This window comes from Triticum dicoccoides, chromosome 6A, assembly GCF_002162155.2.
Source record: "Triticum dicoccoides isolate Atlit2015 ecotype Zavitan chromosome 6A, WEW_v2.0, whole genome shotgun sequence".
In the NCBI taxonomy this organism is placed as follows: Eukaryota; Viridiplantae; Streptophyta; class Magnoliopsida; order Poales; family Poaceae; genus Triticum; species Triticum dicoccoides.
In genome coordinates, this window is record NC_041390.1 from 342,847,492 (window position 1) to 342,860,521 (window position 13,030).

The following is a 13,030-nucleotide window of genomic DNA, read 5'->3' on the forward strand; positions in this document are numbered from 1 at the left end:
CGGCGAGGTGGCGGTGGCCGGCGAGCGGAGCGGCGGAGCGCGGGGGCGCGGCTCGGGCCCGGCGCGGGTATGGGCGGGCCAGTCGTGGGCCTCGCGGGCCACGGCGGTGGAGGGCGGCGCAGGGACAAGTGGAGTGCAGGGATTGGTTGCGGGCGGCGGTGGCAGACCCATCCGGCTCGGTCGGACGTGTCCGGCGGCGCGGAGGTGGTGGTGGCTAGGGTTTTGCCCGAAAATGGAGGGGAAGGGGCTTTTATATAGGTAGAGGGAGTTTGGAGTCCCCAAATGAGGTGTAGTATTCGGCCACACGATCGTGATCCAACGACGAAGGACATGGAGATGGTTTAGATGGGTTATTGGGCCGTTTTGGAGGGGTGTTGGGCTGCAACACACAAGAAGCCTTTGCGGTTACCCGGTTAACCGTTGGAGCATCAAACGACCTCCAAATGGAACAAAATTTGACAGGCGGTCTACCGGTGGTGTACCAAGGCCACTTGGCAAATGTCGGTCCATTCCAAAAACGTTTAACACCTTCTCATGAAAAGAGATAAGAGGGGTGCACCGGTGCATGTGGGAGTGTCAGATTGCGAAACGGACAACGGGGAAAATGCTCGGATGCATGAGACAAACCCGAATGCAAATGCGATGCACATCATGGCATGATATGAAATGCATGACATGAACAAAAAGCAAAACAAAGACAAAAACCCACCACGAAGGGAATTTCATAACTTAAAGCCGAAAATGGCAAGATTCGGAGTTACAAATATGGCAAGTTACATCCGGGGTGTTACACATATCATCCTCCTCCGATACGCGCTTGGTGAAGCCCTGTCGGAGTTCTACTACAACCACCACCACCACGCCGTCCTGCATCTACCTCTCCACCTTCCCTTGCTAGATCAAGAAGGTAGAGACGTCCCCGAGCCGTACATGTGCACATCTCGGAGGTGTCGTTCGTTCGATGCTGGATCGGATTGGATCGCAAAGGGAGTACGACTACGCCAACCACGATCTCTAGATCGTAACACTTTCAGTCTACAAGGGTATGTACACACTCTCCCTATCGTTGCTAGAATCTCCGTAGAATAGATCTTGGGTGTTTCGTAGGATTCTTTTGTTTTCCATGCAATGTTCCCCATCATACAGGTATGATGTTGCAAACACTACATGAATAGACTAATAAAAAATAATTGTAATTTATAAGTTAAATGCATGGCTTGCTTATGTGGTAGACTTAAAATGCATGACTTAGGGCCTGTTCGAATCGTCTCCACTAGCCATCTTCTCATATTCGCGTGGGGAGCAGCCTGAACGATCCTGCTCCTAGAAGCCCGCTCCGTGGAGATAGCCCCGATGTAGTGCAATTTTCAATAGCAGTAGAAGCCCAGCTCCAGAAAAGATAGAAGATGAAGTTTAGACAACTTACAGCTGATTTCCCATCCGAAGTTAGAAATAATGGGCCCCATTAACAAAATCTAAAATATCAAATGAGCCCATGTGTAAAATGGCAAGTGGTGGTGCTAAAGCTTAGTCCCACCTCGGAAGTTGAAGAAGAGTTGGACCTCTTTATATAGTGGGTTCTCTCCACCACTCTAAGTTGTGTGTTGAGAAGAGAAAGGGAAGACCATACGCACGCACTCGCTCGCCTTACCTCACCTGGCCGGGCGTGTGATACGTCCATTTTGCATAATGTTTTCCTACAGTTATTTACTATGTTCTTATGCATAATAATGCTTTATGGAGTAATTCTAATGCCTTTTATCTCATAATATGCAAGGTTTGCACAAAGAGAGAGAATGCCGGCAACTGGAATTCTGGACCTGAAAAAGCTACGTCAGAGTTATCTATTCTGCACATCTCCAAATGAGCTAAAAATTTACAAAGAATTGTTTTGGAATATATAAAAAAATACTGGAGCAAATAACTACAGAAGGGGGCACCTGGTGAGCACAAGACAACAGGGCGCGCCAGGCCCCCCAAGCGCGCCCTGGTGGGTTGTGCTCAGCCCAGCCCACCTCCAGTGCCCATCTTCTGGTATATAGGTCATTTTCACCTAGAGAAAATAAGAAGATGACTTTCGGGACGTAGCGCCGCCGTCTCGAGGCGGAACTTGGGTAGGAGCACTTTTGCCCTCCGGCGGAGCGATTCTGCCGGGGGAACTTCCCTCCCGGAGGGGGAAATCGAAGCCATCGTCATCACCAAAAACCCTCTCATCTTTGGGAGGGCAATCTCCGTCAACATCTTCAACAGCACCATCTCCTCTCAAACCCTAGTTCATCTCTTGTGTTCAATCTTTGTACCAGAACCTCTAGTTGGTACCTGTGGGTGACTAGTAGTGTTGATTACGTCTTGTAGTTGATTAATATATGGTTTATTTGGTGAAAGACTATCTGTTCAGATCCATTATGCCATTTAATACCCCTCTGATATTGGGCATGATTATCATTTGTGAGTAGTTCCTGAGGTCATGGGAGAAATCTTGTTGCAAGTGATCATGTGAACTTGATATGTGTTCGATATTTTGATGATATGTATGTTGTGTTTCCCTTAGTAGTGTCATGTGAACGTCGACTACATGGCACTTCTCCATATTTGGGCCTAAGGGAATGCATTGTGGAGTAGTTATTAGATGATGGGTTGCTATAGTGATAGAAGCTTAAACCATAGTTTATGCGCTACTTCATAAGGGACCGATTTGGATCCAAATGTTTAATGCTATGGTTAGATTTTATCTTACTACTTTTCTCGTAGTTGCAGATGCTTGTGAGGGGGTTAAACATAAGTAGGAGGTTTTTTCAAGTAAGAACAACACCTAAGCACCGGTCCACCCACATACCAAATTATCAAAGTAGCTAACACGAATCAAACCAATATGACGAAAGTGACTAGATGAAATTCCTGTGTACCCTCAAGAATGTTTTGCGCATTATAAGAAACTGTTTTGGCATGTCCTTTGCCACAAAAGGATTGGGATACCTTGTTGCACTTTATTTACCGTTACCGTTACTTTCTCGTTAGAAATTATCTTGCTATCAAAGTACCTATTTCCGACAATTTCAGTGCTTGGCGAAAAAACCTTGCTGAAAACCACTTGCATTTCCTTCAGCTCCTCGTTGGGTTCGACACTCTTATTTATCGAAAGGACTATGATTGATCCTTGATACGTCTCCAACATATCTATAATTTTTGATTGTTCCATGCTATTATATTACCTGTTTTGGATGTTTAATGGGCTTTAATATACCTTTTTATATTATTTTTGGGACTAACCTACTAACCAAAGGCCCAGTGCAAATTAATATTTTTTTGCCTATTTCAGTGTTTCACAGAAAAGGAATATCAAATGGAATCCAAACGGAATGAAACCTTTGGGAGAGTTATTTTTAGAACAGACGCAATCCAGGAGACTTGTAGTGGATGTCAACGAAGCAACGAGGTGGCCACGAGGTAGGAGGGCGCGCCCCCCACCCTCGTGGACCCCTCATGGCTCCGCTGACCAACTTCTTTCGCCTATATATACTCATATACCACGAAAACAACCAGGAGCACCACGAAACCCTATTTCCACTACCGCAACCTTCTGTACCCGTGAGATCCCATCTTGGGGCCTTTTCCGACGCTTCGCCGAAGGGGGAATCGATCACAGAGGGCTTCTACATCAACACCATAGCCTCTCCAATGATGTGTGAGTAGTTTACCACAAACCTTCAGGTCCATAGTTATTAGCTAGATGGCTTCTTCTCTATCTTTGGATCTCAATACAAAGTTCTCCTCGATTCTCTTGGAGATCTATTCGATGTAATTTTTTTGCGATGTGTTTGTCGAGATCCGGTGAATTGTGGGTTTATGATCGAGATTATCTATGAACAATATTTGATTCTTCTCTGAAATCTTTTATGCATGATTTAATATCTTTGCAAGTCTCTTCGAATTATCAGTTTGGTTTGGCCTACTAGATTGATCTTTCTTGCAATGGGAGAAGTGCTTAGCTTTAGGTTCAATCTTGCGGTGTCCTTTCCAAGTGACAGAAGGGGCAGTAAGGCATGTATTGTATTGTTGCCATCGAGGATAAAAAGATGGGGTTTATATCATATTGCTTGAGTTTATCCCTCTACATCATGTCATCTTGCCTAATGTGTTACTCTGTTCTTATGAACTTAATACTCTAGATGAATGCTGGATAGCGGTCGATGTGTGGAGTAATAGTAGTAGATGCAGAATTGTTTCGGTCTACTTGTCGTGGACGTGATGCCTATATACATGATCATTCCTAGATATTCTCATAACTATGCGCTTTTCTATCAATTGCTCAACAGTAATTTGTTCACCCACCGTAGAATTTGCTATCTTGAGAGAAGCCACTAGTGAAACATATGGCCGTCGGGTCTATTCTCCATTATATTATTCTCCCATCAACAAGCCATTTCTGTCGCCATTTATTTTGCAATTTTTATTTTCCAATCTATATAACAAAAATACCAAAAATATTTATATAATTATCTTTATCAGATCTCACTTTCATAAGTGACTGTGAAGGGATTGACAACCCCTTTATCGCGTTGGTTGCGAGGTTATTGTTTGTTTGTGCAGGTGTGAGGGACTTGCTTGTAATCTCCTACTAGATTGATACCTTGGTTCTCAAAAACTGAGGGAAATACTTACGCTACTTTGCTGCATCACCCTTTCCTCTTCAAGGGAAAACCAACGCATGCTCAAGAGGTAGCAAGAAGGATTTCTGGCGCCATTGCCACGGAGATCTACGCCAAGTCAAGACATACCAAGTACCCATCACAAACTCTTATCCCTCGCATTACATTATTTGCCATTTGCCTCTCGTTTTCCTCTCCCCCACTTCACCTTTGCCTTTTCTTTGCCTTCTTCCCGTATGTATCTTTGTTTGTGTTTCCATGTGCCTTCCATTTGCTTGCATCTTTGCTTGCTAAAAATCTATTGATATGGATCCACTTAAAGTGTTGTACTTGGATCATCTTCGATCCTTATGCGCTCGTGTTGATGGGAAATCTTTAGATGAGCATGCTCATTTTGTGCATCACCATTTGTCTGAAAAAGGGAGACTTTTATGTGATCAAATAAACAGATTCTTGTGTTATGCTTGGAATCTTTGTGAAATTTATGATTTTACTTGTTGCTCTAAGATGCCCAAAAAACACCTCCCCTATCCTATGTGAGTTTAATGATAATGAAATCTTATCTTCTTATGCAAAGGGTGTTTATAGTTACTACGATGTCGAACAATTTGAAGAATTTGTCGCTTTTAAGGGTGCTTATGAAGTTGCTTCTTTGATTTAAAAGTATGATATTACTCTTTACGAATCCGAAAATTTTGACATACTTAAATATTTCTATGAAAACTATGCTCATAATGTCTATGTCAAAGAATTTATTGAAAGAATGACCGTTTCTTGGGAAGAAAATAATGATATGCATGAATCTATCGATAATTATGATTTTGATGATTTGATTGAAATATCCCTTGATGAACATGATGCTTTCTATTCTTGTGGCCATGATGCAAATATTTATGAAGATGAGTTTGCTATAGTTCCTTATGTTAAACATGAGATCGTTGCTATTGCACCCATACTTGATAGTTCCTTCGATCAAAAGCATGAATGCAATGATGCTATCACAAATTATCTTAATGTAAATTGTGTTAATGATATGCAAAACCTCAAGCTTGGGGATGCTAGTTTTGCTATGACTACTATTTCTTGCAATAATCATGATTGGGTGATTCTTCTTTTGATCTTGAAAATTTATTTAAGCCCCATGATGAATATGAGATTGATAATGGTGTTTCAGTATTATTGAAAGTGGGTTTGGAAGCGTGTCAACTTTATATCCCACATATTTATAGAATGTTCAATCTTATGAAATTTTTGATAAAAGTGGGTTTGGAGAGGTCATGACTTTAGTTAATGTTAATCCCACTATTTTGAAAGAGTGTCAACTTTGCATGCATGTGGATCGTGTTGAAGATATTTTATGTGATAGCTATTTTTTTGAATTTGATTATGATCCCACATGTAATTATTTTGAGAGAGGAAAATATGATTGTAGAAATTTTCAAGTTACTAAATCACCTCTCGTTATGTTGAGATTGCTATTGTTTCTTTCTGCTTCCTTGCATATGCTAGTTTTTGCTGCTATGATAATTTGTTTGCCTATAAGATGCCTATGCATAGGAATTATGTTAGACTTATATGTGTTTGTCACGTGTTTCATGATTCTCTATTTGTGCTTCAATTCTTGTCTTTCATGTGAGCATCATTGAAATTATCATTGCCTAGCTAGGGGCGTTAAACTATAGCGCTTGTTGGGAGGCAACCCAATTTTATTTTTGTTTCTTGATTTTTGTTCCTATTTAGTAATAAATAATCCATCTAGCTTATGTTTTATATGTGGTTTTATGTTTTTAATTAGTGTTTGTGCCAAGTAGAACCTTCGGGAAGACTTGGGGAAAGTCTTTGCGATCTTGCTGTAAAAAATAGAAACTTTAGCGCTCACGAGATTAGCTGCCATTTTTTACTGGAGAGTGAAATTAGGTTGATTATTTTTGCAGATGATTAATAGACAAATTCCTCACGTCCACCAATTTATTTAAGAATTTTTGTGGTTACATAAGTATTCGAAACCTACAGATTATTACATATTGTTCTGTTTTTGACAGATTCTGTTTTTCGTGTGTTGTTTGCTTATGTTAATGAATCTATGGCTAGTATCAGGGGTATGAACCATAGATAAGTTGGAATACAGTAGGTTTAACACCAATATAAATAAAGAATGCATTCATTACAGTACCTTGAAGTGGTGGTTTGTTTTCTTATACTAACGGAGCTCATGAGATTTTCTGTTGAGTTTTGTGTTGTGAAGTTTTCAAGTTTTGGGTAAAGATTTGATGGATTTTGGAATAAGGAGTGGCAAGAGCCTAATCTTGGGGATGCACAAGGCACCCCAAGGTAAAATTCAAGGACGACCAAAAATCTAAGCTTGGGGATGCCCCGGAAGGCATCCCCTCTTTCGTCTTCGTCTATCGGTAACTTTACTTGAGGCTATATTTTTATTCACCACATGATATGTGTTTTGCTTGGATCGTCTTGTATGATTTGAGTCTTTGCTTTTTAGTTTACCACAATCATCCTTGCTGTACACACCTTTTGTAGAGACACACATGAATCGGAATTTATTAGAATACTCTGTGTGCTTCACTTATATCTTTTGAGCTAGATAATTTTGCTCTAGTGATTCACTTATATCTTTTTAAGAGCATGGTGGTGGTTTTATTTTATAGAAATTATTAATCTCTCATGCTTCACTTATATTATTTTGAGAGTATTATAGAACAGCATGGTAATTTTCTTTGGCTATAAAATTAGTCCTAATATGATAGGCATCCAAGATGGGTATAATAAAAACTATCATAAAAAGTGCATTGAATACTATGAGAAGTTTGATACTTGATAATTGTTTTGAGATATGAAGATGGTGATATTAGAGTCATGCTAGTTGAGTAGTTGTGAATTTGAGAAATACTTTTTATAAAGTTTGTGATTCCCGTAGCATGCACGTATGGTGAACCGTTATGTGATGAAGTCGGAGCATGATACTATTGATTGTCTTCCTTATGAGTGGAGGTCGGGGACGAGCGATGGTCTTTTCCTACCAATCTATCCCCCTAGGAGCATGCGTGTAGTACTTAGTTTCGATAACTAATATATTTTTACAATAAGTATGTGACTTTATTACTAATGTTGATTCCATGGATTATATGCACTCTCACCCTTCCACCATTTCTAGCCTCTCTAATACCGCGCAGCTTTCGGCGGTATCATACACCCACCATATACCTTCCTCAAAACAGCCACCATATCTACCAATTATGGCATTTCCATAGCCATTCCGACATATATTGCCATGCAACTTACCACGTTCCGTTTGTTATGACACGTTACATCATTGTCATATTGTTTTGCATGATCATGTAGTTGACATCATATTTGTGGCAAAGCCACCTTTATAATTCTTTCATACATGTCACTCTTGATTCATTGCATATCCCGGTACACCATCGGAGGCATTCACATAGAGTCATATTTTGTTCTAGTATCGAGTTGTAATTTTTGAGTTGTAAGTAAATAAAAGTGTGATGATCATCATTATTAGAGCATTGTCCCATGTGAGGAAAGGATGATGGAGACTATCATTCCCCCACAAGTCGGGATGAGACTCCGGATGAAAAAAAGAAAAAAAAAGAGGCCATAAAAAAGAGAAGGCCCAAATAAAAAAAGAAATGAGAGAAAAATAGAGAAGGGACAATGTTACTATCCTTTTACCACACTTGTGCTTCAAAGTAGCACCATGATCTTCATGATAGAGAGTCTCCTATGTTGTCACTTTCATATACTAGTGGGAATTTTACATTATAGAACTTCGCTTGTATATTCAAATGATGCGCTTCCTCAAAATTCCCTAGGTCTTCATGAGCAGGCGAGTTGGATGCACACACACTTAGTTTCTTTTGTTGAGATTTCATACACTTATAGATCTAGTGCATCCGTTGCATGGCAATCCCTACTCACTCACATTGATATCTATTGATGGGCATCTCCATAGACCGTTGATACGCCTAGTTGATGTGAGACTATCTTCTCCTTTTTTTCTTCTCCACAACCACCATTCTATTCCACTTATAGTGCTATGTCCATGGCTCACGCTCATATATTGCGTGAAGATTGAAAAAGTTTGAGAACATCAAAAGTATGAAACAATTGCTTGTCTTGTCATTAGGGTTGTGCATGATTAAATACTTTGTGTGAAGAAGATAGAGCATAGCCAGACTATATGATTTTGTAGGGATAACTTTCTTTGGCCATGTTATTTTGAGAAGACATGATTGCTTTGTTAGTATGCTTGAAGTATTATTATTTTTATGTCAATATTAAATTTTTGTCTTGAATCTTTCGGATCTGAACATTCATGCCACAATAAAGAAAATTACATTGAGAATTATGTTAGGTAGCATTCCACATCAAAAAATTTGTTTTTATCATTTACCTACTCGAGGACGAGCAGGAATTAAGCTTGGGGATGCTCGATATGTCTCGAACGTATCTATAATTTTTGATTGTTCCATGCTATTATATTACCTATTTTGGATGTTTAATGGGCTTTAATATACCTTTTTATATTATTTTTGGGACTAACCTACTAACAAAAGGCCCAGTGCAAATTGCTATTTTTTGCCTATTTCAGTGTTTCGCAGAAAAGGAATATCAAACGGAATCCAAACGGAATGAAACCTTCGAGAGAGTTATTTTTGGAACAAACGCAATCCAGGAGACTTGGAGTGGATGTCAAGGAAGCAACGAGGTGGCCACAAGTTAGGAGGGCGCGCCCAAGGGGGGTAGGCACGTCCCCCACCCTCGTGGAGCCCTCGTGGCTCCGCTGACCGACTTCTTTCGCCTATATATACTCATATACCCCAAAAACATCTGGGAGCACCACGAAACCCTATTTCCACTGCCGCAACCTTCTGTACTCGTGAGATCCCATCTTGGGGCCTTTTCTCGCGCTCCTCCGGAGGGGGCATCGATCACGGAGGACTTCTACATCAACACCATAGCCTCTCCGATGATGTGTGAGTAGTTTACCACAGACCTTCGGGTCCATAGTTATTAGCTAGATGGCTTCTTCTCTCTCTTTGGATCTCAATACAAAGTTCTCCTCAATTCTCTTGGTGATCTATTAGATGTAATTCTTTTTGTGGTGTGTTTGTCGAGATCCGATGAATTGTGGGTTTATGATCAAGATTATCTATGAACAATATTTGATTCTTCTCTGAAATCTTTTATGCATGATTTAATATCTTTGAAAGTCTCTTTGAATTATCAGTTTGGTTTGGCCTACTAGATTGATCTTTCTTGCAATGGGAGAAGTGCTTAGCTTTGGGTTCAATCTTGCGGTGTCCTTTCCCAGTGACAGCAGGGGCAGCAAGGCACGTATTGTATTGTTGCCATCGAGGATAAAAGGATGGGGTTTATATCATATTGCTTGAGTTTATCCCTCTACATCATGTCATCTTGCCTAATGTGTTACTCTGTTCTTATGAACTTAATACTCTACATGCATGCTAGATAGCGGTTGATGTGTGGAGTAATAGTAGTAGATGCAGAATTGTTTCGGTCTACTTGTCGCGGACGTGATGCCTATATACATGATCATTCCTAGATATTCTCATAACTATGTGCTTTTCTATCAATTGCTCGACAGTAATTTGTCCACCCACCGTAGAATTTGCTATCTTGAGAGAAGCCACTAGTGAAACCTATGGCCCCCGGATCTATTCTCCATTATATTATTCTCCCGTCAACAAGCCATTTTTGTCACCGTTTATTATTCTCCCGTCCAGTAAGTGTACGACTTAGAAACCAAGTCTGTTTGGGATTGTGATCGGGACACAATATAGCCTCGGGTCCTAATATTTATACCGCTACAGCCGTGGCCATAGACACACCGAAAACATCTAGGGTTTTGCCTCGTCTGACAACTTGCGCCGCCAACGTAGTCTACTCTATTACGAATGCTAACGTGCATCGGCGTACGGGAGAGCAGGTCTCTAGAATCGTTCGGCTTTGCAATCCTGCACCAGGCAGGACGAATTAGGTTTTTGGGAAGCGCTCTATGCGACTGCTCAAGTTTATCATCACGGGTCGTCTTCCGTCCAAGTTAGGCAGTGCTACTCATCGTCATCAACAACATACCGTCGCCAACATCATCATCAACACCATTGCTCCTGCTGCAACTACCGAACAGTACATCAATTGTGATATGTTCATGTCTCTCTCTAAAGTTGTTGTTTTGTGGGCGATGTTGTTGTACATGATTTTCTGCTCTTCTAGTTCGTTAGATTATTGCATGCTAGCTTATGTCTTAGTGATGAATTATTTACTGGAATTGATCATTGATATGACCATTTTGAATCATGCTTTTATGTTAATATTTATTGCATTATGAGCTATTATTTCACATTATGGTACAGCACTTATGCCTTTTCTCTCTTATTTTACAAGATTTACATGAAGAGCGAGAATGCTGGCAGCTGGAATTCTGGACCGGAAAGGAGCAAATCTAAGAGACCAATTCTGCACAACTCCAAATGTCCTGAAACTTCAGGATAATTATTTTGGAATATATATATATATATATATATATATATATATATATATATATATATATATATATTGGGCAAAGAAGTTACAGAAGGGGACCCACCAGGAGGCCACAAGTCTGGGGCGCCCTAGCCCCTAGGGCTCGCCCCAAGGGCTTGTGGGGCCCCTGGCCATCGTTTGGTGCCTATCTTCTGCTACATGGAGGGTTTTAACCTAGAAAAAAGAAGAAGAGAGATTTCGGGATGAAGCGCCGCCATCTCGAGGTGGGACCTGGGCAGAAGTAATCTAGGGCTCCGGCAATGCTATTCTGTCGGGGAAACTTCCCTCCGGGAGAGGGAAATTGAAGCCATCGTCATCACCAATGATCCTCTCATCGAGGGAGGGTCAATATTCATCAACATATTCACCAGCACCATCTCCTCTTAAACCCTAGTTCATGTCTTGTATTCAATCTTTGTCCCAAAAGCTTAGATTGGTACATGTGGGTTGCTAGTAGTGTTGATTACTCTTTGTACTTGATGCTAGTTGGTTTATTTGGTGGAGGATCATATGTTCAGATCTTTAATGATATTCAATACCCCTCTGATCTTGAACATGAACATGCTTTGTGAGTAGTTACATTTGTTCCTGAGGACATGGGAGAAGTATTGTTATAACTAATCATGTGAACTTGGTATTTGTTTGATATTTTGATGAGATGTATGTTGTCTTTCCTCTAGTGGTCTTATGTGAATGTCTACTACATGACACTTCACCATGATTTGGGCCTAGGGGAAGGCATTGGGAAGTAATAACTAGATGATGGGTTGCTAGAGTGACAGAAGCTTAAACCCTAGTTTATCCGTTGCTTCGTAAGGGGCTGATTTGGATCCACGTGTTTCATGCTATGTTAGATTTATCTTAATTCTTATTTCATAGTTGCGGATGCTTGCGAGAGAGGTTAATCATAAGTGGTAGGCTTGTCCAAGTAAGTACATCACCCAAGCACCGGTCCACCCACATATCAAATTATCAAATTAACGAACGTGAATCATATGAGCATGATGAAAACTAACTTGACAGTAATTCCCATGTGTCCTCGGGAGCGCTTTGCTTTATATAAGAGTTCATCCAGGCTTATCATATGCTATAAAAGTATTGGTCCACCTTGCTTCACCTTTTCTATACTTGTTACTTGTTACTCGTTATGAATTATCTTATCACAAAACTATCTGTTATCGATAATTTCAGTGCCTGTAGAAAATATCTTGCTAAAAACCGCTTGTCATTTCCTTCTACTCCTCATTGGGTTCGATGCTCTTACTTATCGAAAGGACTACAATTGATCCCCTATACTTCTGGGTCATCGGGACTATTTTCTGGCATCATTGCCAGGGAGTGAAGCGCCTTCGGTAAGTGGAATTTGGTAAGGAAATATTTATTTTACATGCTGAAATTTACTGTCACTTGTTAATATGGAAAACACTCCTTTGAGGGGCTTGTTTGGTGTATCTTCACCTCAACCGGTAACACAAAGATTTTCCCCTCAACCTACTACACCTACTGAAAATATTGGTTATGAAATTCCTTCGGGTATGATAGAGAAACTGCTAGCTAATCCTTATGCAGGAGATGGAACATTACATCCTGATTTGCATCTGATCTATGTGGATGAAATTTGTGGATTATTTAAGCTTGCAGTTTTACCCAAGAATGAAGTCAAGAAGGAGGTCTTCCCTTTATCTTTGAAGGGAAAGGCATTGACATGGGCCCTGTGATGATATTGGAGCTTGAAATTACAACCAAATGAAATTGAAATTTCACCACAAGTTTTATCCTATGCATCTAGTTCATCGTGATTG